Here is a 26,557-nt window from a genome sequence, read left to right as displayed (position 1 = left end):
AGGGGATGGTATAGGGAAATTCAGTGGAATAAATCTGACCTGTTTCCTGGGTTCATATAGGAATATACCACAGTGAATCTCACTGTCATGTACATCCACAAATACTAATTAAAAAAAAACTATAATAGCAGAAAGATCACTAGAGGAGAGGATACGGAATGGGAGGAAAGAAGAAAAGGGGAGAGGAAATAGTGGGGACTGAATTAGAACAAATTATATTCCATGCTGTTATAATTGTGTCATAGAATATTCTATTATAATGTATAACTAAAAAAACCCAATAATAATAATAAAAACGAAACACACTTGGAAGTACCCCTGGCCAACACCTGTAGGTTGCCAAAAATCCTGGGGAGCAGCCATTGATATTTCTTGGGCATACACCTTGTGACTAGAAAGGGTGTCACCCATGGGAGCCCACTTACAACCCCATAGATTGAATACTGAGTGCCTCCTCTCCCTGAAGTCCAATTGTATGAATGCAATTTTTTGTACAACATCTCTTTTAAAAAGCTCATCTCTAATGCTAGGTGCAGTGGTGCATACCTGTAATTCCAGTGACTCGGGAGGCAGGAGGATGGCAAGTTCACGGCCAACCTGGGAAACTTAGGGAGACCCTTTCTCAAAATAAAAAGGGGTGGGAATGTAGCTAATGGTAGAGCACCCCTGGTTTAAATCAGTAGACACCCCCCACCCCAAAAAAAGCAAACGCAAACAACAACAACTTGTCTCTAACTTCTACTGTAGAAGGAGTACTTGGTACTTGTTGATTTTTCTGGCCCCTCCTATGTATGTTAAACCTGTGTTTTGCTCTACTTTGTTTATATCTAATGAGTCTCATAAGCTTTTATGTTTAACTTCATCTCTTTTTTCTTATTTGTGTCTCTTATTTTCTATTGCAGAATTGAATAATCTTAAATAATATGGCAAACACACATTACAAGAGATTATCATAGAATTAAGAGAGTTTGAAAAAAAATGTGTGTTTTAGAAATGATGATGGAAGCTATTATGTAAAATTCATTTAGCTTATCTATCTTTGGAAATAGCCAAGGGGAAAACTTTTTTTGTTGGTGGTTTGTTTTTCTAGGGATTTTACCTCTGAAAGAGAGGGCTTGGAGCAAAGCAGACGTGGTAGAATTAAATTCTAAGTGGGTTTGTGCAAATGAAAAATTGGACCCAGGGTAAGTCCATTGATTTCTATTCATACCATCAGTGGGACAGGAACTGTGACCATCAGATGAGATGCAAGAAGTCAAGTGAGGGAGAAGGCAGGAAAACAAATGGAGTTTCCAGAATTCCAGCTTCTACAACCACAAGAATATTCTCGGTGGAGTTCTGTCGGGCAGCTCAGTATCAAGACCTGTGGTTCCTTAACCGAGGCCAATACCTGCCATAGAAGACGTTCCACCAGGGGGAGCCGATTTGCCTAAATGAGTGAGCCATTTCATTTAGTAAATCACTGCTGGTAATTCACCTGTTTTTCTTGAAACCCAGCCACCTCTGAGAATTCTGTATTCAATGAATGAAAAAAAAAAAGAATTGTTTGTCTTGGAGCAAAAGAGGACAGTAAGAATGAAAAGTAGTTACCAAGAAGTTTTGCTAATGTAGAGTCTTATAGGTAGGATTCAAATGGGATTCAAATGGGCTGTTTATGAATATGCACCTGTCTCAGTCTCACCCTAGACCTAATCTGTTGAATGAATTCTGCCCTGCAAACAAGCTGCAAAAGGAGTACTACACACTGACATTCCATCACAGAGCTAAGGAATTATTTTAATAGCACAAAGAGAGGGAAGTTTTGTTTGCATTTGTACAAAATGAAAGCCCGTTTTTTGTCAATTTGACCTTTTACAATTAGAACCATGAATGGGTGCAACTGAAGTGCAATGAATATTTCCCCATCATTATTTTTAAAAATGGGTTTCGCCAGGGGTGGTGGCACAGGCCTGTGATCCCAGCAACTTGGGAGGCTGAGGTAGGAAGGTCACAAGTTGGAGTCCAGCCTCAGCAACTTAACGAGGCTCTAAGAAATTTAATGAGACCCTGTCTCAAAAATACAAAATAAAAAGCTCTGGGGATGTGGCTCAGCAGAAATTTAAAAAAGAGAGAATAAGTTAGCTATTATCACCTGATTGTGCCATAGAATTCTAGAGTTTATTCCTCCCATCCAACTGTAATTTTATACCCATTAACCAACTTGTTCCCCAATCCTCCCCTTCCCATTCTATTTTTTTTTTTGTGTGTGTGTGTGTGTGTGTGTTTACTGGGGATTGATCTCAGGGTGCTTTACCATGGAGCTACATCCCCAGCCCTTTTTATTATTTATTTGGGGACAAGATCTCACCAAATTGCAGAGAATCTCCCTAAACTGCTGAGGCTGGCTTTGAACTTGCCATCCTCCCATCCTCCGCCTCCTGAGTCACAGATTACAAGCATGAGCCCACATGCCCGGCTTGATTCCATATCTTAAAATCTAATGATTTTTAAAAGGCCTAAAGTGACATTTCCAGATTGAGAGATTAGATTTACCTAAATGACGGTTTTAAGCTTAGACTCCTTCCTATCTCTTCAGCTCCCATTAGCTCTCCTACTATTTGACTCCTTGTGCAGGCTGCTAAACTCTTTGAGCTTTGGAATCTTCATCTTGTGAAATGGGAAAAATAACAGTGCACACCTATTCTTGCTTTCAAGAAGTTTAACAGTAGCCACGAAAATTATGGTCCGTGATCTGCAGTTCTTGAGTTTCCATCTTGTGCTGTAGCCACTAAGAGCACAAGTCATCTCCATCAACGTCAGGAAATAGCTGGGAGAACTTTATTCTTAAAGAAAATAATAAGAACCACGACTCTTCCAATTACACATTTGTCTCAAAAAGTGAATTTGCATTTCAGCAGCTTGCTAACCCAAGTACCTCCTGTTTCTGTGGCTTTTTAGCCACTAAAACAAGAAGTGCCTGTGGGGCAGAGTTTTCCAAACTTCCCTGCTCAAAAGACTCACCAAGAGTGCTTAAAACAAACAAACAAACAACAACAACAAAAACCCCACACAAATTCTAGATCTAGAATACAAATATAGATCCTCATCTGATTTAGTAGGTGTGGGGAAAGAGGCAGGCATCCATATTTTAATGAGAGTCCTCAGGAAAGCCTTATCTGTTGAGAATGTCGCTGGAGGACATTGCTGTCCCTTATTAGTCACAAAATTGATTTCCCTTGTGTTATGGTTTGGAGCCGCCGAGGTGTTTCCCCAAAGCTCCTGTGTCAATGCAGGAATATTCAGAGGTGAAATGATTAGAATATGAGAGCTGTAACCTAATCCTTCCCTCCTAGTTTGAATGGACAGACTGGTTGGTAACTGGAGGCAGGTGGGGCCTGGCTGGAGGAGGAGGTCCCTGGGGGCGTGTCCTGGAAGGGTGCATCTCCCCTGCAGCTCATTCCCCTTCCCTGTCTCTGCTTTCTAGCTGCCTTGAGCAGAGCAGCTTTACCTGTTCCATGTCCTTCTGTCATGATGTTCGTTCATCCTTACCTTGGGCCCAGAACAATGGGGAGTCAGTTGACCACGGACTCAACACATGAGCCAGAATAAACTTTCTCTCTTGTCAGTTGTTTTTGTCAAGGTATCTTGGTCACAGCAACAAAAAGCTGGCTAACAATACCTTGTAAAAACATTTAGCTGAGGCAAACTGGTTTGAATGGGATGGAGCAAGGTGGGGGGTAGTTTTTTACTTGACCATGACCTCTACCTGTCTCAGACCTTCAGCTGTTGAAGATGGGGTAAGCTGGCCTTGGGCCGGGGTGTGAGGAAGTTGAGCAGCTGTGGCTGATAATAGGCATTTAATAATCAAAGGGCATATGACTACAACTAGTGTTTCTCGAATGTTCATTAGAGGTTTCTCAGAGCCAATGCCTAAAAGGGGCTCTTCTGTTTCTGACTGGGCCAGCCAGCCTTGTCTGGGCACAGGGAACTTTCCAGAATGAAGCCACATGAGGTGAAGGGAAGCCGGTGGAGAGAGCCCCTTCCACTGTGCTTCCTGTCACCCTCCCTAGGTCAGCTTGCTACAGAAGATAAATGAGGCCTGGTGGTACACTCCATTCCAGAACTTGCCTTGAACTTTTCTCCTGTTCTTTTATGTCAGACGACCTTGGTGAAACCATTCAGGGAGCCAGAGGCGCCTCCTGCAGCCTGTTGTCCCCCTGCAGCCTGTTGTCCCCGTGTCTTCTTTTAGCAGGTGGCAGCTCTGGGCACCATTCCCACCCACACTCAATCTCCAACTTGATCTCCATGGCTCCAGAGTGCCCAGTGGGCATGCCCAAGAACAGGCTGACCTCTTCCAAATTGATGGGAGGTGGTCACAGAAAGAGCACTTGGGTGTGACGGATCTAGAACCCAGGGACACTTCTATGATCCTGTGTGACTGGTAGAGATGTTTCTAGGCTTCTACGTCCTTACCTGTGAAAGAAGGGGGTGGTTACACCTCCCTCATGGGGTTCTGAAGAATGAATAGTGGTTTTTATTTCTACCAATTTTGAGAAACTTTTTTTTTTCCACATTTCAAACTTCTAAAAATGAGGAGGCCTCTTCATTTTTAGAAAGTGGCATGTTCCACAATTGCTATTGTTGTAGTTTGGGTGAGAAATGGCAGCAGTCATAGCTGTCATGATAGGACTTGTATCTGCTGCCCGTGGGGCCAAGTATATTTCTCTGGTGGAACAATTTAGCACCGTAGAGGCAATTGTGTGTGTGTGTGTGTGGGGGGTGCTGGGCATTGAACTCAGGGGTGCTTAACCACTGAGCAATATCCCCAGCCCTTTTTAATATTTTATTTAAAGACAGGGTCTTGCCAAACAGTTGCTCAGGGCCTCACTAAGTTGCTGAGGCTGGCTTTGAATTTGAGATCCTCCTGTCTCAGCTTCCACAGCCGCTGGGATTATAGGTGTGCGCCACTGTACCTGACATTTTGTTCTTTCTTTTCTTTCTTTCCTTTTTTTTGGTTTTGGGGATTGAACCCAGGGGCACTCGACCACTGAGCCCCATCCCCAGCCCTATTTTGTATTTGATTTAGAGACAGGGTCTCCCTGAGTTGCTTAGGGCCTCAACATTGTTGAGGCTGGCTTTGAACTCTCTATCCTCCTACCTCAGCCTCCCAAGCTACTGGGAGTACAGGTGTGCACCGCTGCGCCCGGCCCATTTTTTGATATGATGGTTTACTAATGAATTTTGTCTCTCTTTGGTTCTGATAAATGTGCAAAAGGACCCAGAATGATCACTAATTCAGGGTGCCCTGTTCAAGAGAACATTATCCTCATCCTTAGGGAGTGCTTTGGTTCCTCTCCAGTGGAAGCTGACTGCTCTCATTGCCTGCAGGGACCTGAGCCTAAAAAGCTCTTCTTCAGGCTTAACACGACAGCTTGACACCTGAGCCCACGTTGCTGTCTCCAACAACAGGCCATAGAAAGCAGGAGCATCCTGCCTGTGGCAGGAGGGGGGCTTGGTAATTGGCTGTGACACAGGCTGATCACCATGCAGAGCCATTATTGGGCTCACCTGGAAGATCAAAGTGCCCCCCCACCTCCTGTGCGCTGGCTCAAGTCCATCCTGTCTAGGACCTGAGTGTGCCTGAGTTATCCATGCTGACATTCTTGGTCCTGGAGCTTGAACTTTATTAAGCACCTGTTTAGCTACATCATCTCATTCGGCACCTACCTTGTCTCACTGAACTCTCCCACCAGCCTTATAAGGCAGGTGTATGTACCAGGTCATAAGCATTTTGTGGAGGAGCAGTTATCAAGACCTATGTTCAAATTTCAGCTTCTCTGCTTACTACCTGTGTGACTTTGGATGAATGACATAACCTTTCTGAGTTTCAGTTTTCTATTTATTGTTATTTTTTGGCAGTACTGGGGATTGAACCCTGTGAAGCCAGATTTAAAGAGAGGTAGTTAGTGTAGCGAGGTAAATCAGGTCTGCTATCCAGTCTAATAGAGAAAAAAGGAGTCAGTCTAATAAAGAAAATGGAGTCTGATGTGAGTCCGGGGAAATCAGAAACTGCATCTGGAAGATTGAAATGTTAATGTTAATGTCCCCAAGGCCCCCTGGCCTGTCCTAAAGAACTGTTAATGAAGCAGCTCCCAGCAGATAGAGAGGTGCTAATCAGTTCACCCCAGGCCCTTCCTGCCCCATCACTCCTCCCCCAGCTGCTTGGGCCCACCTGTTGCCCACGTTTGGCCCTTCCCTCCTGCATCCCCCATCCCAAGTAAGATAAAGACAGGAATGTAAAAGGACAAAGAAAACCTTAAATATAAAAGGGAGGGACTTCCTATCCCATGGATTTCGTCTTTCGGGTCCCCTTCTTCCTCTGGGGAGAAGTCGGTTTCTACTCTCCACTTGCCTGGGTGTTCTTCTCTGGTGTTGGGGAAACAAGGACTCGTCAAGGTAACCGTCATCTGAGTTGCTCTAGCACTGAGCTACATCCTCACCCATTTTTTATTTTTTATTTTGAGATGGGGTCTTGGCCAGTGGCCCCCATTGGCCTCAAACATGCAATCCTCCTGTGTCCGCCTCCCGATTAGCTGGGATTACTGGTGTGTGCTACCATGGCTGGCTTCAGATTCCTATCTTTAAAACACGGTAAAAACACTTGCCTCTGAGAATTCATATGGGGCTTAATCATCTTCATTCCGGGGGCTTGCTAGATACAGTGGGGCATACTGGTTATATTCCTGAAAGTGGTTACTGCCTTTCCCCCATATGCTACCTGGCAGATAGTAGGTACTCAATGAAAACCTCTTCAGAGAGACAGTACACTAAAGAGTGACAGTTCATCAGCTGATCAATAAGAATGAACTGTCTCCTTGAAGCCTAACCCTGTCCTGGGAACTGTGGGGGTCCAGGTGAACAATGGCGACAATTTGTGTTTATGTAGTGTTTTATAACTTACAAAGTACACGAATATTCTTTCTTTTAAAACTCCCATCAAACCCAAGACAAGAAGGGTATTCTTATTAGTGTCTCTGGAGTTATCCCAGGAGAGGTTAGGGAATGGCTGAGCCCCTTAAGGGCTTCCCACACACGGAGGAGAATCATTACAAAGCAGAGGTCAAGGGGTCTAGCAATAAGGAGGCACTTGGTGACCTTCCAAAACGCCCTTTCAGGAGAGTGGTGGGGACAGATGCCAGGGCTTGGTCACTAAGGAAGGTGTGGGCGGGAGGAAATGAGCATCAACCTCTTGGCAGCGAGGCAAGGCAGAACTGGGACAGGAGCAGATCCAGCGATGGCTTTTTCAAAATAAGGGTGACCTGTGCATGGTTACCCCTTGGAAATGACTTGTTCTGGCTGATTCGTGACAGCCCAAACTTAGAAAGGGATAAATCATGGCAGCTGAAGGATCACTTTGAAAAATGACTCTCCTTCGAGAGAGAATTCTCCATAGAATCAAAGTGGCTGGTGAACACAGAAAAATACACTCGGCCTCGGTGTAAAGTAAGCACGACTTTGAGGAAGAATGAGAGGCCATTTTTGCTGATAAGATTGACCAAGAGGAAACAGTTTGATAGGACAGACAGGAGGTGAGAAAGTGGGCAGGCGGCCACCATCACCCATCCTGTTGGGAGTGGAAGTGGGTGCACTTTGGGGGAGAATATATTTTGAAAATGTCTACTGCATTTGATGTGCACATAGTCCACCTAGCCATTTTACTTTTGGAAAATTATCTGGTGAGTATACCATATATTATCCCATAGATATATGCATATCTGTTGCTATGGTGTGAGTATGGGTTGCCCCCTCTGAGACTATATTGAAATGTAATCCCCAATAAGGGGTATTGAGAAGGTGGAAACTTAATCCATCTATGGTGCCCTTTGAGAGGTATTTAGATTAAAGGAGATCATCAGGATAACGTCCTCATGATTAAATTCTAGTGTCCTAATAAGAAGACAGAGGGAGATCAGGACAAATACATAGGGAGTGTGTGCTCTTTCTCTCACCAGGTGATGCTCTAGGCCACCTCAAGACTCTGCCAAGCAAGAAGACCGTTCACAGATTTGATCTTGGACCAAAAGCATGGGTCAAAATAAACCTCTTTTCTTTATAACTTACCAGTCTGGGGTATTGTGTTTTTAGCAACAGAAAATAGACTAATACGTTTTAATATATGTATAAAGATATATTCACAGAATGTATTTACCAAGATGTTCATTGGAACATTTGTGTGTGTGTGTGTGTGTGTGTGTGTGTATGAGAGAGAGATCCAAGTTACACAGACCATAGATACTATGATGCATTCATTCTGTCACTGCAAGAAAGGCGGGGTATATCTCCTAACATGGAATGGTGCCCATCATGTATTAATAGTAGGGAAAAGAAAAGATAAAATCGTGATGGGACAGGCACTTAAAATGGCTGGAAAGGGCTGGGATTGTAGCTCAGTGGAAGAGCGCTTGCCTAGCATGTGCGAGGCACTGGGTTCAATTCTCAGCACCTCATAAAAGAAGAAAGTTTTATCGACAACTAAAAAATATTTTAAAAAATGGTTGGGAAACAAGAAACGGTCAAAACTGATTATTTTGAAGGAATGAGAAGGGGCAGAGTGACTTCAACCTCTCATATTATTTTCCTCCTCTACTTGTGTGAATTTTAACATTTAAAATAAAATACTGGCAAGGCGTGGTGGTGCATGAGTATAATCCCAGCAACTTGGGAGGCACCAGGATCGTGAGTTCAAAGCCAGCCTCAGCAAAATCGAGGCCCCTAAGCAACTCATTGAGACCCTGTCTCTAAATAAAATACAAAATAGGGCTGGGATGGGGTTCAGTGGTCGAGTACCCCTGAGTTCAATCCCTGAAAAAAAAATTGAAAAATGCCGCATAAAATCCCTTTAAATCTCTAGTTCTCCCACAATTAAAAAAAAAAATTCCATTTGAAATATTTGATTAGTCACTCCTGTTTCTGAAGCACATCTGCATTAAGGAACACCAGTGTGGTTAAATGACCCACCACCAATGGGTTTCTGTTAGTATCTTCTCTGCTGTGGAAGCTGGCAAATTGTCAGGGGGTTAAAGAGTACCCCAAACTATCATCAGAAACCTTCCTACAGCCTCCCTGCCCATTCAAAGCAAGTTCTATTTTTACAAATGATTGACAAGTTGAGGACTTTGTCCTATTCTGCATTGGCAGATGGAGTGTCCCAAATCTAATCTATCATGATAATCACAGGGGTGTTTTGTTTTTTTTTTTTTTTTTTAAGACAAACTCCTTTATCATCCCTCCCCTCTTCTGACCTAGTACATCTAGGCTGGATCCCTGAACCTTTTATTTTTCCAAGTTCTCAAGATGCTTCAATACAGAGCCAGGTCAAGGAATTACAGCCTTACTCTGCTTGAGAATTCTCTTGACTTGGAAATTACTATGCAGTGTTGCAGGTCATTCTCTCTAGAATAGAAGTCCCTGTTTATTGGCTCAGCCACCGGAACATGCCTACAGTTGCCAGAAGCCTATTGATAGGCAGAGGAATGTGCACGGAAGGACTGTGTTTCTTAAGCTTTTCCAGTTGTTTCTCCTATAGAGAATACCCCAGCAAGATCGCAGACTTGATTTCGGCTGAACCCTGATTGAAGGAGGCAGCACTGATGAGACCCATTTAAAGCAGCCCTTACCACCCACCTGCTTATCCCAGAGGTCCAGGGAGAAGTGGAGGCCCTTACTGAAACAACTTTGTCACCTACCTTTGTCAGAGTTTTCCTTGTGGTTCATTTCATGGAGATGGACACCAATCTTGGAGGCAACTCAGCCTGGTCTTGAATGTAGATACCTTTATTTTTTTTTAAATTTAAATTTATTTATTTATTCTAAGTTGTCATATATGACAGCAGAATGCATTTCAATTCATAGTACACATATAGAGCACAATTTTTCATGTCTCTGGTTGTATGCAAAGTAGAGTCACACCATTCATGTTTTTTATGCATGTAGTTAGGGTAATGATGTCCATCTCATTCCACCCTCTTTCCTACCCCCATGCCCCTTCCCTTCTTCTCCCTCCCCTTTGCCCTATCCAAAGTTCCTCCATTCCTCCTATGTTCCTACCCCCCCCCCCCCCATTATGGATCAGCATCCACATATTAGAGAAAACATTTGGCTTTTGGTTTCTTGGGATTAGCCTACTCCATTCATTTACCTACAAATGCCATGATTTTGTTCTCATTTATTGCTGAGTAATATTCCATTGTGTATATAGGCCACATTTTCTTTATCCATTCATCTACTGAAGGGCATCTAGGTTGGTTCCACAGTTTAGCTATTGTGAATTGTGCTGCTATAAACATTGATGTGGCTGCGTCCCTGTAGTACTCTGATTTTAAGTCCTTTGGCTAACTAACCCCATGAGAAATCCTGAGTCAAAACCATCTAGTTAAGCTCTTGAATATGCCAAAAACCGACGAGTGGGTTAGCTGGGTGAAATGGTGGTTCCATTTCATGTCAGTTGTAGATATCCTCTTGAATGTGGATCCCTTTGTTCCCTCCTCCACACTCTGCCATTTGACACATCATGCAGAGGTTGGTCCCAACTGATAAGAGAACTGTCTCTCAAGACCTTTTGTTGCTTTTCCTCCCCTGCTAGAGACTTAGTCTGCTTTTCTTTGGTTCACATTCATTTAAAACAAAAACTGCTTTCCTACCAAAGGAAAGAGTATTTGCTGGCCCTTCCTGTCTCTCCAGATTAATTGCTCACTGCCCCCACCGCTTTTGTACCCTTTGCCGTGATCCTTCTGAACCCAAGGTGGTTCCCTGCAGGCTCCAAAGCTGCCTGCCTGCTGTGCCTCTGCACCCCCTTGCCCTTCCAGTTTGGCAATCCCTGCCCTTCAACTTTAAAGCAAGCCTGCAGGGCAGATTTCTCCAACCCTTGCTCCAGGTTAGGCCCTCTGTAAAAGTCCAACTCCACATTCAGTAAATATCATTTTACTCTCCAAAAATTCCAGTTGTTTATATTTGCATAGATCACCCCTGAACGAATCCTAAAAATCAACAATCGTTTGGGTGGGGTGGAAGGGAGATAATTCATGGTGCATACGAAGTGTTTCTTTTGAACTTTCATACTCTATATGTTTACTACCTATTCCAATAAATACGATTCAGATTCAAAAACACCAACACAGGGCTGGGGTTGTGGCTCAGTGATACAGAGTTTGCCTGGCATGTGTGAATCCCTAGGTTCGATACACCGCATATAAATAAATAAAATAAAAGATCCATTGACAACTAAACACACACACACACACACACACACATCTGAGCTGTAGAAGAAAATTCCATTCTGTACTATTCTCAGATTAACATCTTATAGGCAGATTTCCAAATCTGCCTCTTTTTAAGATCTTTATTTTTAATTTCACAAGTAATATGTAAATTTCCTCCATTGTAAATGCCAATGCAAATTAGTCTTTCTGCTACAAGACTCTTCTGACATAATACTCATGTAATTTCCATTCTGGTCTTAAATGTGTTTTAAGTAGGGTATATTAAAGGCATTTTTTTTCTGGCATGTATCACAAACCTGGAGAGGGACAGTTGTTTATAAAACGTAGACTTGAGGTGCTTTTAAATTAGTAATGTTGGATTTTACTGAAAGGGGTAATTAGGGTGGTCAACTGTCCCAGTTTTCCTAGTACTGAGAGGGAATGTGAGACTTTCAGTGCTAAAGCGGAAGAAGTCTCAGGCAATCAGGGATAAATTGGTTACCCCAGATTAAACAAGGTGCTTTGCCAATCAGAGTGACTACAGGCTCAAAGAGAGGGACGTTCGCTGTGAAAACCCGCACTGGGTACCGATGCATGGCGACTGATTACCAGCTCTGGTTGTATAGTTCTTTCCTCATCTTTCTGGAAGCATTGTTCATCAACTCTATGACATTTCAAAAAAAAAAAAAAGACCTTCAATTCTACTTTAAACTTCATAATGACATAAGTAGCATAGAGAAGGGATTTCTGTGACATTTGATGCTATTATGTTCTTAACTGAAGTTGAGAGATTTATCACGTTTAATGGTGCATGCAGAGTCAATCTTATTTTTAACTTTAGACCCCTTGAAAAAATACCATTTTGACATTTTTTTCTCCCCCTTTTTTCTCTGAAATGGCTCAAGGTTTACTAAGAACCACTGAATACTGTTGGGTTGCGAGAGTAAAAATAAGTAATTAAAAAGTAAATTAGCAGATGAAAATAATGAGTTTGTGAGTAGGAGGGGCAAAAGGGGCCATAAAAATATATTCCAGCTGAGAAAAAAAGTGAGGATGAGTAATTTCAGTGAGAGGTTGAGATAGCTCATTGCACTTTCCCCTGAACCGGCAAGGCGTGCTGGGTACGGTGGGTCTGGAATTCATTAACCAGTAATCTATGCACAGAAGAGTAACACGGAGCAAATCAATGTAGCAGAGCAAAATAAATACGTTTCTCAAACTAATGTCTTTTAACCGCAGTTGACTAATTAGTTAAAATAACAGAGCTCCAGAAAGCGAGTCTATGCGGAAGTTTTCCTCTTTGATGTTTTCTTCTCCATCACAATTCGAACAGTACCTCATTTCAGGAACCTACAAATAAAGGGAGCAATTTCATATATTCTGTGGATCTTTTTTTTTAAAGATGAAAGCTACAGGCTGGAGGCTTTGTCTACAGATGGGTTAGTCAGATCACACCAAAGCAACTTAAAATGCTTTACCCTGACCATTTCAGCTGGTTTTGGGGGGACTGAGAGTAGGAATTCTTAGAAACCTTTCTGGAGGAATAAAATCAACTGAAATTATTTGCAGACTTCTGATATACCCATGCGTGTTCTCCTGCAGGGGGAAAAATATATATCCTCAGCTTTCTTTAAATTCTCAAAGGGTTCTGTCATTCCTAAAACATTTAGCGACATTTGAAGCGACGCACAGAAGCACCTTAGTGACTGCCAGCTTTTGTGAGCTCTTGAGTTCTCCCTTCTCCCTGACCTCTCCTTGCCCCTCTTCCTGGACCCTGTCTGTCTTATCTTTTGGAGAAAGGGTTTGGTAGGATTTGCCATTTGTTTTACTTGCAAAATACTGAGTGAAAGATGCTTATTCCTGACCCATGGCCCACACAGATAAATACATGCTATGGATAAGTAAATAGATAAACCTGCCCAGAGAGGGCAGATTTACACAGGGGCTAATAAAAAACCTTTATGGTAAAAAGAATCTAAATCCTAGAACTTTCCCTTTCTGCTTTAAATGCAAAATTTCAAATGGACTTGGGTGGCTCTGAATGAGACCAGGTGATTTAAAGAAAACAAAAAGGGGAGGGCACAAATCTTGGCCAGGTATGATGGTACATACCTGTAATCCCAGCAAGTCCAGAGGCTGAGGTAGGAGGATGGCAAGTTTGAGGCCAGTCTCAGTAACTGAGTGACGGCCCAAGCAATTTAGCAAGACCCTTTCTCATAATTAATAAAATAAAAAAAAGGAGGGTGGTTGCTGGGGATGTAGCTCTGTGGTAAACCTAGTTAAATCCCCATTACAAAGAAAGAAGGAGTGGGGCTGGGATTGTAGCTCAGTGGTAGAGTGCTTGTCTAGCATGTGTGAGGCACTGGGTTCAATCCTCAGCACCACATAAAAATAAATAAAATAAAGATATATATATATATATATATATATATATATATATACGCTTTCTCCAAATGTGAAAGTAATCCCCAGTAAGGGTGAGGATGAAGTCTCAATCAGTAACGTGGACTCTGCCAACAAAAATATCCAAACCTTGGAAATAGGGTAGAGATTACGAGGTGTTTTTTTCATCGCATTGCTGGGTTGATTTCCTATTGTTGGGGCCATTTGTCAACCCACAGGGGCAAAGGTGAGCGAGTAGATTTTTTTCTGTTTGGGTTTAGCCAGAAGAAATTAGTTTCTGTCTGGTGGAACAGATAACATAAATGTTCCCATTTATGGTCTTGTTGGACATTTAACTAATTCTTTATAAAATCGGAGTCAAATTCCTATAATGTAAAATCAACCATTAACTATTTTATCTGTTTATTTATTTATCTATCTATTTATTGTGGTGCTGGAGATGGAACCCAGGGCCTTGTGCATGCAAGGCAAGCACTCTACCAACTGAGCTATACCCCTGGCCCTCCATTAACTATTTTAAAATGTATAATTCAGGGGCACTTTGTGGATTTGAAATATTGTGCAGCCATCATCTCCCTACGGTTCTAAAAAGTTTTCAACACTCCAATGGAATCCCATCCCACCATCTCCCTACTCCTTTTGCAGCCATGAGTCTGATTTCTGTCTCTGTCAACAAAAATATCCAAACCTTGGAAATAGGGCAGAGATTATGAGGTGTTTTGACTTATGTTGAATATTTCATAATATTTTGGGCTGGGGTTGTGGCTCAGCGGTAGAGGGCTCGCCTAGCTCATGCGAGGCCCTGGGTTCAATCCTAAGCACATCATAAAAATCAATCAATAAATAAAGGTATTGTGTCCAACTACAAGTAAAAAATATAAAAAATTTCATAATTTTTCATAAGTGAAATCATACAAAATGTAGCCTTTTGTGTCTGGTACCTTTCATTGAGCACCACCTTTTCAAGGTTCCTCTGTGGTGGCTACATTCCTTCTTATGACTGAATACTGCTCCACATATGGCTCTATCTCATTGTGTTTAGCCATTCTTCTGTGTTTGGACATTTGGGTTGTTTCTACCTTTGGCTATCGTGAACAGTGATACGTTAAAGTATTTGAATACCCATTTTCAATTCTTTGGGGGGTATGTAACTAGGAGTGGGATTTCTGGGTCATGCAATGATTCTATGCGTAACCTTTGGAGGGAGTACCAAACTGTTTCCATAGCAACTATACCATTTCACATTCCTGCCAGCGGTGTATGGGGATTCCTCCTTCTCCAAATCCCATCAACACTTACTTTCCTTTTGTGGAGGGTTTATGGACACCCCTGTGGGTATAGCATGGCATGTGTTTATAGTTTTAACTTGCATTTCCCAATGATTAAAAACACTGGGCACTTTTTTCATATGCTCGTTGGCCACTGGTATATCTTCTTTGGAGAAAGATCTTTTCAAATCCCTTGCTAGTGTTAACTTGGGTTGAATTGTCTTTTTCTTGTTGAGTTTTAGGAATTCTTTATGTATTCTTCATATTAAATCCTTACCAGATATATAATCTGCAAGTATTTTTTTCTCATTCTGTGGATTTTATTTTTTACTTTCTTGAGTTTAGTTTCTATTTATTTATTTATTACTGTTGTTGCTTGTTCTTGTGGTGTCAAATATAAGAAACTATTTCTTTTCTCCTCCTTCTTTTTTTAATTTATTTTTATGTGGTGCTGAGAATTGAACCCAGTGCCTCATACATGCTAGGCAAGCGCTTTACCACTGAACCACAACTCCAGCCTTTTTATTTTTTACTTTGAGACAGGGTCTCACTGAATTGCTTAGGATCTTGCTAAATTGCTGAGGCTAGCCTCAAACTTGGTGATCCTCCTATCTCAGCCTTCTGAGTTGCTGGGATTATAGGCATGCATCACCAGGCCCGGCCTAAGAAACCATTTCTAAATTCAAAATCATGAATATTTATTTCCTTATTTTCTTCCAAGATTTATATAGTTTTAGCTCTTACATTTAGGACTTTATTTATTTATTAAAAAATATTTTTAGTTATGGATAGACACAATACCTTTATTTTTACTTATTTATTTTTATGTGGTACTGAGGATTGAACCCAGTATCTCACATGTGCTAAGCAAGTACTCTCTACTGAGATACAACCCTGACCCCTAGGTTTTTATTTTGAGGATTTTTTGGTATATGATCTGAGATAAGGGTCCAATTTCATTCTTTTGTAATAATAACCAATTATTTTGGCTCCATCAGTTTAAAAGACTGTTCTTCCCTCAATTTATTGGTCTTGTCAAAATTAAAATGTCTGAGGCTGGGGTTGTGGCTCAGCAGTAGACGCTCGCCTAGCACAGGTAGAGCCCTGGGTTCAATCCTCAGCATCACATAAAAATAAATAAATAAAATGAAGGTATTGTGTTCAACTACAACTAAAAAAAATAAAATATTTTTAAAAAATAATTCAAACGTCTATAGGTGTGTCTATTTCCAGACTCTATTCAACTCCAGTAATGTGCGCATATCTTTATACCAGTCCCACACTGTTTTGAGCACTATGGCTTTGTAATAATATTTGGAATTGGCAAGTGAGAGTCTGTCAACTTTTTTCTGCTTTTCAAGATTTGTTTGGTGATTTCATGTCTCTTGGAATTTCATATTAATTTTTTTTTCATTTCTTCTAAAAAGGACATTGGGGGAGCTGGGGTGGTAGCTCAGTGGTAGAGCACTTACCTAGCATGTGTGAGGCACTGGGTTCGATTCTCAGTACCACATATAAATAAATAAAATAAAGGTCCATAGCAACTAAAAAAAAAAAAAAAAAGGACATTGAGCCAGGCCTGGTAGTTCATGCCTGTAATCTCAGCAGCTTGGGAGGCTGAGGTGGGGGATCACCAATTCAAGGCTAGCCTCAGGAATTTAGCAAGGCTCTAACCAACTTAGCAAGACCCTGTCTCAAAATAAACATAAAGGGCTGGAGATATGGCTCAGTGGTTAAGCGCTCATGGGTTTAATCCCTAGTACCAAAAACAAAACAACAACAAAACAAAATACAACCACTGGGATTTTAATAGGGATTGCATTGAATCTGTAACTTGCTTCAGGGAGTGACATTAATGAATTTTGTATGTAATACAACAACCTTTTTCTAACATCGCCTATAAATATTTAGCTCCCCAAATGCTCTTTGAACTGGTTTTGACATATTACTGGCTCACTCATTGATGAGTTGAACAAACTTGACACATTCATTTTATATTTGCATAAGAGTCATGATTTTACCTTTTTGAAAATGATATTTTAACAATGAGGTCACACATTCTGTTAGGGAAGTGATTCTCAACCTCATTATGATCACTGGGGGTACTTTAAATAATACTGTTCCTTGGGTGGCACCTCTAGGCCATTCTGATGTAACTGCTTTGAGGCATAGTGTGGCTCCTGGAGGTTTTGTTTGTTTGTTTTTTAAGCTCCCCAGGTGATTTTAACTGTACTCAGGAGAATGACTGTCTTAGGGGAAAGTTCTGGTTAAACAATTTCTGATGTAGTCTCGGTGATGCTGGGGATCCTTACTGGGAAAAGTGGCCGAGAAGAGACGAAGCATTGGGAGCCCAGTCTTCTGTTGGCTGTGAGTGTCCTTAGGTAAAAGGAACGCTAGGAAAGGTGGTATTTTTCTTGTATATCATTCCACCCTGTGGCTCATCTCTGTTTACGAAAACTGAAACTTCATCCTTGTCATATGCCACCAAAAGGTCATGGTCTCCAAACAAGTGCCTCCCGCCACAAAAAAGAGCAACAGTCAAGCTCAGATCTACCATGTGGCAAATACATTATTAAACAAACAAAATGCAATGAGGGATTGCATAGAGTGAAAGTAGGAGCTTTGGGAAGAGAGATTAGTAACCTTGGCAAGCTGGTGAGGGAGGTCTTTTGATTAGAGTGATGCTTTTGCTTCTTTCCAGAAAGAAGGAAATATAAGGGTATCCGACTTGGAATGACTGGGTGACACAGGAAAGTCACTTGCATTGTTGATCACTTTTCTACTTGTGGCCTCTCTTTCTTTCTACGCTGTCCTCTACCCATCTGTTCTCCAGATTAATTCTTCTCTCCTGCCTTCACTTAAATTTGGAAAGAAACTTCCGAAGTTTTGGGTGGATGCAGTGGTGCACACCTATAATCCCAGTGACCTGGGAGACTGAGGCAGGAGGATCGAAAGTTTGAGACCAGCCTCAGCAACTTAGTGAAACGCTATCTCAAAAAATAAAAAATCACTGGGCATGGTGGTGTATGCCTGTGATCCCAGTGGCTTGGGAGGATCACAAGTTCAAAACCAGCCTCAGCAACTTAATGAGGCCCTAAGCAACTTAGTGAGACCCTGTCTCAAAATAAACAATAAAAACGGCTGGGGATATGGCTCAATATCCCGGCTTTTTCTATTAAAGTGCCCCTGGGTTCAATTCCCAGTACTAATGGGAAGGGGGAGTTGGGCACACAGTGTTTGGATCTACAGTGCCAGGGATCACAGCCCAGCTCTGCTACCTACAAGATGTGAGATGCTGACTTACCTAATGCCTCAGCCTCCTGTCTATAGAATGGAGGAAAATGGTATTATCTTCTTTATGGAATTATTGTGTGTTAACATATAAAAGCATTAAAAAATATTACCTGGCATAGAATAAGCTATTTCATAAGTAAATTTTAGCTATTTCACTATTATTGCCTAGGAATTAACATCCTCAGCTGGAATAGCAGCAGTTCAGTACAGAATTCTTCAGGTCCTTGGAGGTAGAAGTCTCTGAAGAGGATCTTTGGAAGAACCAAGTGGCCTTGATGCCCAACAATGAGAAATTCTGTACAATGAATGACTTACATGAGAGACAGATTGGATGGATTTAGTATCTGCTTGGAACAGCTGAATGGGTTCTATTTTACTGCCTGCTAATCGGCCTGGCCGATGCGGATTCCCTCTGGGAAACAGAGCTCTGGCTGGGGAGGAGCTGTGAGTCTCCCAAGGAGGATTTCACCCTCTACTTCCAGCCGCCATGGTTCTAGCACCTTCCCAGATCACGCAGGGTAACACAGAACCTTTCCTATCGCATGCCTAACACTTCTGCAACACTGCGGCCGTCCTCCTATCTCTACCAAAGATGTGAACGCCACCTACCCTTCCTCTTTGTCCACTCTTTCTGCTCAGGTTCTCAGCAGACCACAGACCTCTCCATGTCCCAAGGAAAAGCCCATAGAAAATCACAGTCAGGTGACTCCAACGAGGGGTTCTCATCTGATGATGAGCCCAGGTCATTTCCCTCAGATGGCTCTGGCACCCTCAGTGTATCAGTGACACGTGTCCCTCTGTAGCTGCAAGGTGGCCGCTGTAGCAGCAAAAACCTACAATGTTCAAAAGCAGCGAGGGTGTGAGAGGCATTTCGTTCATTTATCTCTTTATTCCAGGAAAGTTCCTCCTGTCCAATCCCATTGAACAGCACAGGGCCACATAACTACGCCCTCACTTAAGAAGGCTAAGAAATTGAGTAACTGAATTTTCAGCTTCTTAGAAGTTGAGGAAGGGGCTGCCTAGCAATAAAAAAAAAGGGTAGGGAAATGGCCATTAGATCGGCACCTAAAACGTCTGTGACACAACCAGATTGCCGCTTGGTTTAGAGGATTGCTTTGCATTCTGAATGACCCCACTTGAGTGGCCTAACATATCTATTTGGAACAAAATGAATTTGTTTAAGGATGCTATTGTTTGAAGCTTCTGATTCTCGGTGACCGGCCCATCAAATCAAGTCCTGATCCTATGTTCGAAGTGGCTGGGGAGCCCCCTGCGTCTTGGTCCGTTAGCTTTCTGTAGAATTTGCAACCCCCAACAACAAATTTCATTTAATTAACCTTATAAAGTACAGCACAGGAGAGGGCTGTTATGGTGCTACATTGCTCAGGAGGTTGAGTTGTATTTTTTTTTAAATTTTGATTAAAAATCCAATAGATCAAATAAGTTACAATCTATAATTATCATTAACCCCAGAGAAGATTATTTTTGTGAATTTATGGGAAAAAAAGATACTCCCAAAGTATCTATAAGAGCCTTCTGTTATAGAAGAAAACTTACCAGAGAGTGCCTCTTTATCTTTCTTCGAGGTTCTGTTCTTTCCCAGTGTAAGTGTGACCAAATTTATACCGTGTGTGTGTGTGTGTGTGTGTGTGTGTGCGCGCGCGCGAATGTGTTACTGGGGATGGAACCCAGGACCTTGCACATGCTAAGCAAGTGCTCCACCATTAATATACTGAGCCCTGCTTTTTTGATTAGTTATTTGATGCTCAAACTTAAAAAAGAAGTTATTGTTTAACAGTAGTTATTGGTGATAAAAGAAGATGCAAATATAGAACTCTAAAAAGAAAAAAGTGAAAGCCCCTTTCTTCCCCCGACCCCTGTACTCCTCCACTTCTCATGCCCCCGGAGAGCCAGTTCCCTACCTCCAAGTTGCTCCCACCAGAGTTGTCTGTATTTAACAATTTCATTCTTGACCTTGACCTGTGCAAATACATATGCACATGTAGAGTTGCACGTCTTTAAAAATCTACATTATATATTGCTCTACAACTTTCTCTCTCTCTCTCTCTCTCTCTCTCTCTCTCTCTCCTTCTTTCTTTCTTTCTTTTTTTCATTTAACAGTACATCCTGGTCAGTTTTTTCCCCATATGCTTATGTACAGACTTAATTTTTCTTCATCAAGATATATTTTCAGAATATTTTTATCTCCCACCCAACTCTTTTTTTCTTTTCCTTAGAAAAGAGTTCCCTTTCACTAACACCATAGAGACTCTATAAAAAGTTTTTAAAACAACTCTAATGAACTTTTTTTTAGTACAAAAGACTTTATAGAACACAACCTTCTCTGGCATGGAAGTGGTTAGAAGGGGACTCTACCTCTGATAGTATAATGATAATCATTATGGAGCTTCCTACTTGTGTGTATATATTTTAAGACAAATTTCTATAAAGGATTACACTTAAATGCCATCTAATGGTATTTTATTCTGGAAGCACCTGGAGGTTTTCCTGATAACTATTTTTATTGTAATAAAGTCTTACAGTATGAGCTGGAAACAGCATGATAATGTTGTTATTACTACCCACACAGACATGATTTAATAAAGATGAAAATTAATAGCTCCAACATTACTCTATGCCCCGCCTTGCCCAGTTGTGAGTCCCAGTTGTTATATTTCCTGACTATATCATGCTGCTTACTACTTCTGAGCCTCAAAGTACATGAAGAAAAATTGACAGAATTAAAGGGAAAAATAATTCCATAATTGTAGTACTGGGTTATAATACCCCATCACAACTGATAGAAAAACTAGACCAAAAAAATCAGTAAAGAATTAGAAAATTTCAATAGCACTATCAGTCAACTTGATCTGATATATGTGTATATATATAAAATGTATCAGGAACTGCAGAATATACCTTCTTTTCATTCATACATTAATAAAAATAGAGCATAAGGGCTGGGGTTGTGGCTCAGTGGTAGAGCGCTGGATATCACCAATATCAGGAATCAAACCTAGCATGCAGGAGGCACTGGGTTCAATCCTCAGCTCCACATAAATGTAAAATAAAGATATTATGTTCACCAAAAACTAAAAAATAAATATTTTTTTTTAAAACAGAGCATAAGCTAGGTCATAAAAAGAGTTGCCATAGATTAAATTAAGTCATATAAAGTATTATTTTTGACTGCAGAAGAATAAAACATTAATTAGCAATACACCATCTAAGTAAACCTGAAACATCTGGAAATTAAATGATGTGTTTCTAAATAATTTTTGTTTTAGGGGCTGGGGATGTAGCTCAGAGGTAGAGCACTTGCCTAGCAGTTGGAGGCACTGAGTTCGATCCTCAGCACCACATAAAAATAAATAAATAAAATTAGGGACCATCAACAACTACAACTAAAAAAATTTTTTTTTAAAGTAACTTCATGTTTTAAAGAAAAAAATCAGTGGGGAAATTAGAAAACTTTTTGAGCTATATGATAAAAAATGCACATATGTCAGAATTTGTGAGGTGAAACTAAAATCACTCTAGATGTAAAGATTGAACTTTAAATTCTTATAACAATGATGGTGCCAAAATTTTGGGTGGTGGTGGTACTGGAGTGCTTAACCACTGAGCCACGTCCTCAGCCCTTTGTTATATTTTGTTTAGAGACAGGGTCTTACTGAGTTACTTGAGGACTTGCTAAGTTGCTGAGGCTGGCTTTGAACTTGTGATCTTCCTGCCTCAGACTTTTGAGCCACTAGGATTACAGGGATGTATCACAAGATTGTGTATCAAGATTGTGCTTTCACAGCAAGTGTCAAGAATACAAGCAACAATAAATGTTGCCAAGGATGTGGGAAAAAGGTACACTCATACATTGCTGGTGGGACTGCAAATTGATGCAACCACTATGGAAAGCAGTATGGAAATTCCTCAGAAAACTTGGAATGGAACCACCATTTGACACAGCTGTTCCATTCTTTGTTTATACCCAAACAACTTAAAATTAGCATACTATAGTGACAAAGCCACATCAATGTTTACAGCAGCTCAATTCAAAATAACTAAGCTATGCAACCAAACTAGGTATCCTTCAACAGATGAATGGATAAAGGACATGTGGTATATATACACAATGGAATATTACTCAGCCACAAAGAAGAATGAAATTATGGCATTTACGGGTAAATGGATAGAGCTGGAGAATATCATGCTAAGTGAAATAAACTAATCCCAAAAAAACCGAAGGCCAAATGTTTTCTCTGATATGCTGATGCTAACTTACAATAAAGAGGCTCTAGGGAAGAATAAAGCTATTTTGAATTAGGCAGAGGAGAGTGAAGGGAGGAGAGGGGTATGGGGGGAGGAAGAACAGTAGAATAAATTAGACTTTATTACCTATGTGCATATATAACTACATGACCCTGTGATTCTACATCATGTACAACCAGAAGAATGAGAAATTATACTCCATTTATGTATGATGTGTCAAAGTGTATTCTACTGTCATGTATAACTAATTTGAACAAATTTTAAGAAAAAGAATTGTGCATTCACAAGAAGCTAAAATAAGAGGAACAGATTAAGCCCAAATAAGTAGAAGAAAGAAAATAATAAAATTAAGAGCAGATGGATGAGAAAAACAAAATAAAACTCAGAGAAGTAACAAGAAAAATTCACTACTTAAAACTTTGGTTCTTTGAAATAACAAAATTAACAACCCTCCCAGGTAGAATTGTCAGGGAAAACCAAAACACACATCACCAATATCAGGAATCAAATATGTTAGTTACAAATCCTACACCCATTAAAAGGGTAATATAATATCACAAACAACTTTATGCCAAGAAATTTAACAGGCTGGATAGAAATGACAGATTTCCTAAAAAAAAAATACATCTGACTTAAAGTGATACAAGGTGAACCAGAAAATCTCAATAGCCCTATAGCTATTTGAGAAATTGAATACATTATCATAAAACCTTCCACAAATAAAATACCCTCCAGGTCTGGATGGTCTTACTGTTGAATTCTACTAAATATGCAAGGAAGATGCAAAGCCACTGTTACACAATCTATTGGGAAAAGAGGAGAGAGTCCACCTCCATCTATTTTATGACACCTAAACCAGAGGAGAGTCAGTACAAGAAATTATAGGTGGTATCCTTGAGAACCTCTTATGCAAATCCTGAGCAAAAAAAAATTAAGGAAATTGAGTCCATCTTCCAGAAACGCAAGATTGAGTTAACACTTAAAATTTAATTGATAGGGATAGGGTAATATAGCTCAGTTGGTAGAGTGCTTTCCTCATATGCACAAGGACCTGGGTTCAATCCCAACACCACCAAAAAAAAAAAAAAAAAAAAAAAGAAAAAATGCATTTGATATCTCTTTTTCTATTACATACCTGAGACTATCCATTTCTGCCCAAAGATACCAAAATGGGTATACAGAGCTTATAGGAGCGCTTGTAGTATGTTAGGTGACCCAGTCTAGAAGCTTCTTTTTTTGTCCCCATAAACCCACACTCTCTTTCCTCACCTACAGATACCAAAGCAACAGCTGAAAAAGATCTAAAATCAAATCCCACCTCATTTCCCTCTCACCAAGAGACATCTGGTAGCCCAGTGTGGGGAAAACTCTTTGGTCAATTTGGATGGCACCGGAGTCAGTAGGCAAACAAGCAGAGCAAAATTACATCCCAAAGTCTCTGAATATTAAATTGTCATTGAAACCATAGTTTGGACCATGATCAGTAGACCATGATCCATGATCCACGTTCTAAAGCTAAATAAGTGATTGACCACTAAAATGTGAAGATTTACATAGGATCCAGAGTCTTGTAACGATATAGAAATACATACAGAATGCAATTGAAAACACCCCAAAATCAAGAATGAAGAAAAATAACAATTTGAATGAGAAATGACAATCAATTGATAGCAATACTGCGATAAGTCAGATTTTAAAACATTCGTCATAAAAATGTTTCAGCAATCAAATACAAATTCTCATGAAACAAACTTCAATGAAAAATGCATACAATCTCAGTAAAGAAATCAAAATTATAAAAAATAAGATATTGGGAATCCTACAACCAGAAAATATAATGTGGAAATTTTATGAACTTGCTGATCGGGCTTAATGAGTGAGGAGGATAGAACCAGTGAATTTGAGGTCAAAACAACGGAATTCACTCAATTTGAACAGAAGAAGGAAAATAGGTAAAAACAAACAACTCTTCAGCGACCTGTAGGAAATAATAAAGGATCTAATATTTGTAGCATCAGAGTTCCAGAAGAAGAGGAGAAAGAGAGTGAGGCTGAAAGACTATTTGAAGAGATATGATGGAAAACTCTCCAAATGTGGCTAAAGATACAAACAGGTCCATGAAGCCGATCAAATCCAAACCATGATACACCCAGAGAAGTCCATGCCAAGACATACCGTAATTAAACCTTTGCAAACTAAAAATGAAGAAGGCTGTCAGACACAATGCCTCACCTACAGAGGACATTAATTCAAATGATGGCACATTTCTCATCTGAAATCATGGAGGCCAAAAGGAAGTGTTACCTTATTTTTGAGGTGCTGAAAGAAAAAACATCTACCAACCATAAAAATCTAAATCTGGTGGAACTATTTTTCAGGAATACTGGGAAATAGGAAAAACTAAAAAAAAAAAAAAAAAAAAAGTTTGTTACTGCTAGAGCTACTCTTAGTTAAAGGAGTTTCTTCAAATAGGAAGGACGCAATACAGAAAGAATCTTGGAGGTTGGGGCTGAGGATGTGGCTCAGGCGGTGGCGCACTCGCCTGACATGCGTGCAGCCCGGGTTCGATCCTCAGCACCACATACAAACAAAGATGTTGTGTCCGCCGAAAACTAAAAAATAAATATTAAAAAAAATCCTCTCTCTCTCTCTCTCTCTCTCAAAAAAAAAAAAAAAGAAAGAAAAAAAGAATCTTGGAGGGTCAGGAAGGAAAAATGAAGAACAGAAAGAGCAGAAACATGAATACACATTTTTTGCTTTTTAATATTCTTTTTCTCATGAATTTAATAGATTTTATTTAATGATCAACATCCAAATGATAACACCATTTTATGTTCAAGGCACAGGTGGGAAAAGTCAAAGGATCTAAGTGGAATTGAGATGTCTATATTCAAAAGTGTAAAGTAAAAATTTTAACAAAGGGCTGGGGATGTAGCTCAGTGATAAAGTGCCCCTGGGTTAAATCTCCAATAGAGAAAAACATTTTAAAAAGGTAAAATGAGCTGGGTACAGTGGTGCATGCCTATAATTCCAGCTCCGTGGAAGGCTGAAACAGGGGGATCACAAGTACAAAGCCAGTCTGGGCAATTTACCAAGACTGTCTCAAAATAATACCTAAGAAAATGGGCTGGGGGTGTAGCTCAGTGGTAAAGTGCTTGCTCAGCCTGCATAAGACCTTGAGTTCAACCCCTGTCCCCTCCCCTGCACAAATAGCTAAATGATACCAGTCAATGTTATGTCACATATATGTATTAAAATATCCAGAGTACCAATATACACAGGTATGTATTCAAAAATTCCAAAATAAGTAAGTCAAGATGGAATCCTAGAATATGTCCAATACACAGAAATTCAAAGCAGAAACAGTGAAACAATATTGAGAGGAAATAGATAAAAATGAATAATAAAAGTGAATAATAAAATTGCAGATTTGTGTGATCATATAAGAATTGTCTCAAATGTAAATGATCTAAATATATGCACAGAAAGACAGATTGCTAGAGCAATATAAGAAAATGCGACTTATGGAGTATGTAAAAAACTCCAAATCAATGACACAGGTATGTCGAAAGAAAGGGTTGGAACATGACACCATGCAAACAATCAGTAATATCAGAAATATTATTAGTATCTGATAAGGCAGGTTTCAACAAGAGAAAATTACTATAGACAGAAGGGGGCATTACAGAATGATAAAACAATCAATCTTCTAGGAAGACATAATGGTCCTAAATGTATATGCACTGAAGAACAGAGCTTCAAAACCCATGGAACGAAAATTGACAGGGTAGAAAGGAGAAATAGACAAATCCTCAGTTACATGCATCTTGGCAGAGGCCATCCGTGCGATTTCAGCAACACCATCAACCCACAGAGCCAGCTGATACGTAGAACATAATCGCAGAAGAGTCTATTGAACATTCATCAAGACAGGCCATATCCTGAGTTTTAAAATAAACACCAATAAATGGAAAATAATTGAAATTAAATAGTGTCTTCTCTGAACATACAGGAATCCAACTAGAAACAAATCACAGGTAAACAACTAGATCACAGAAAAACAAGAGGCAAATCTCTAAAACCGGGAAA

The sequence above is a fragment of the Marmota flaviventris genome, chromosome 1, assembly GCF_047511675.1.
Source record: "Marmota flaviventris isolate mMarFla1 chromosome 1, mMarFla1.hap1, whole genome shotgun sequence".
NCBI lineage: Eukaryota > Metazoa > Chordata > Mammalia > Rodentia > Sciuridae > Marmota > Marmota flaviventris.
The sequence above is the reverse complement of the archived record's forward strand: the minus strand, read 5'-3'. Positions refer to the sequence as shown.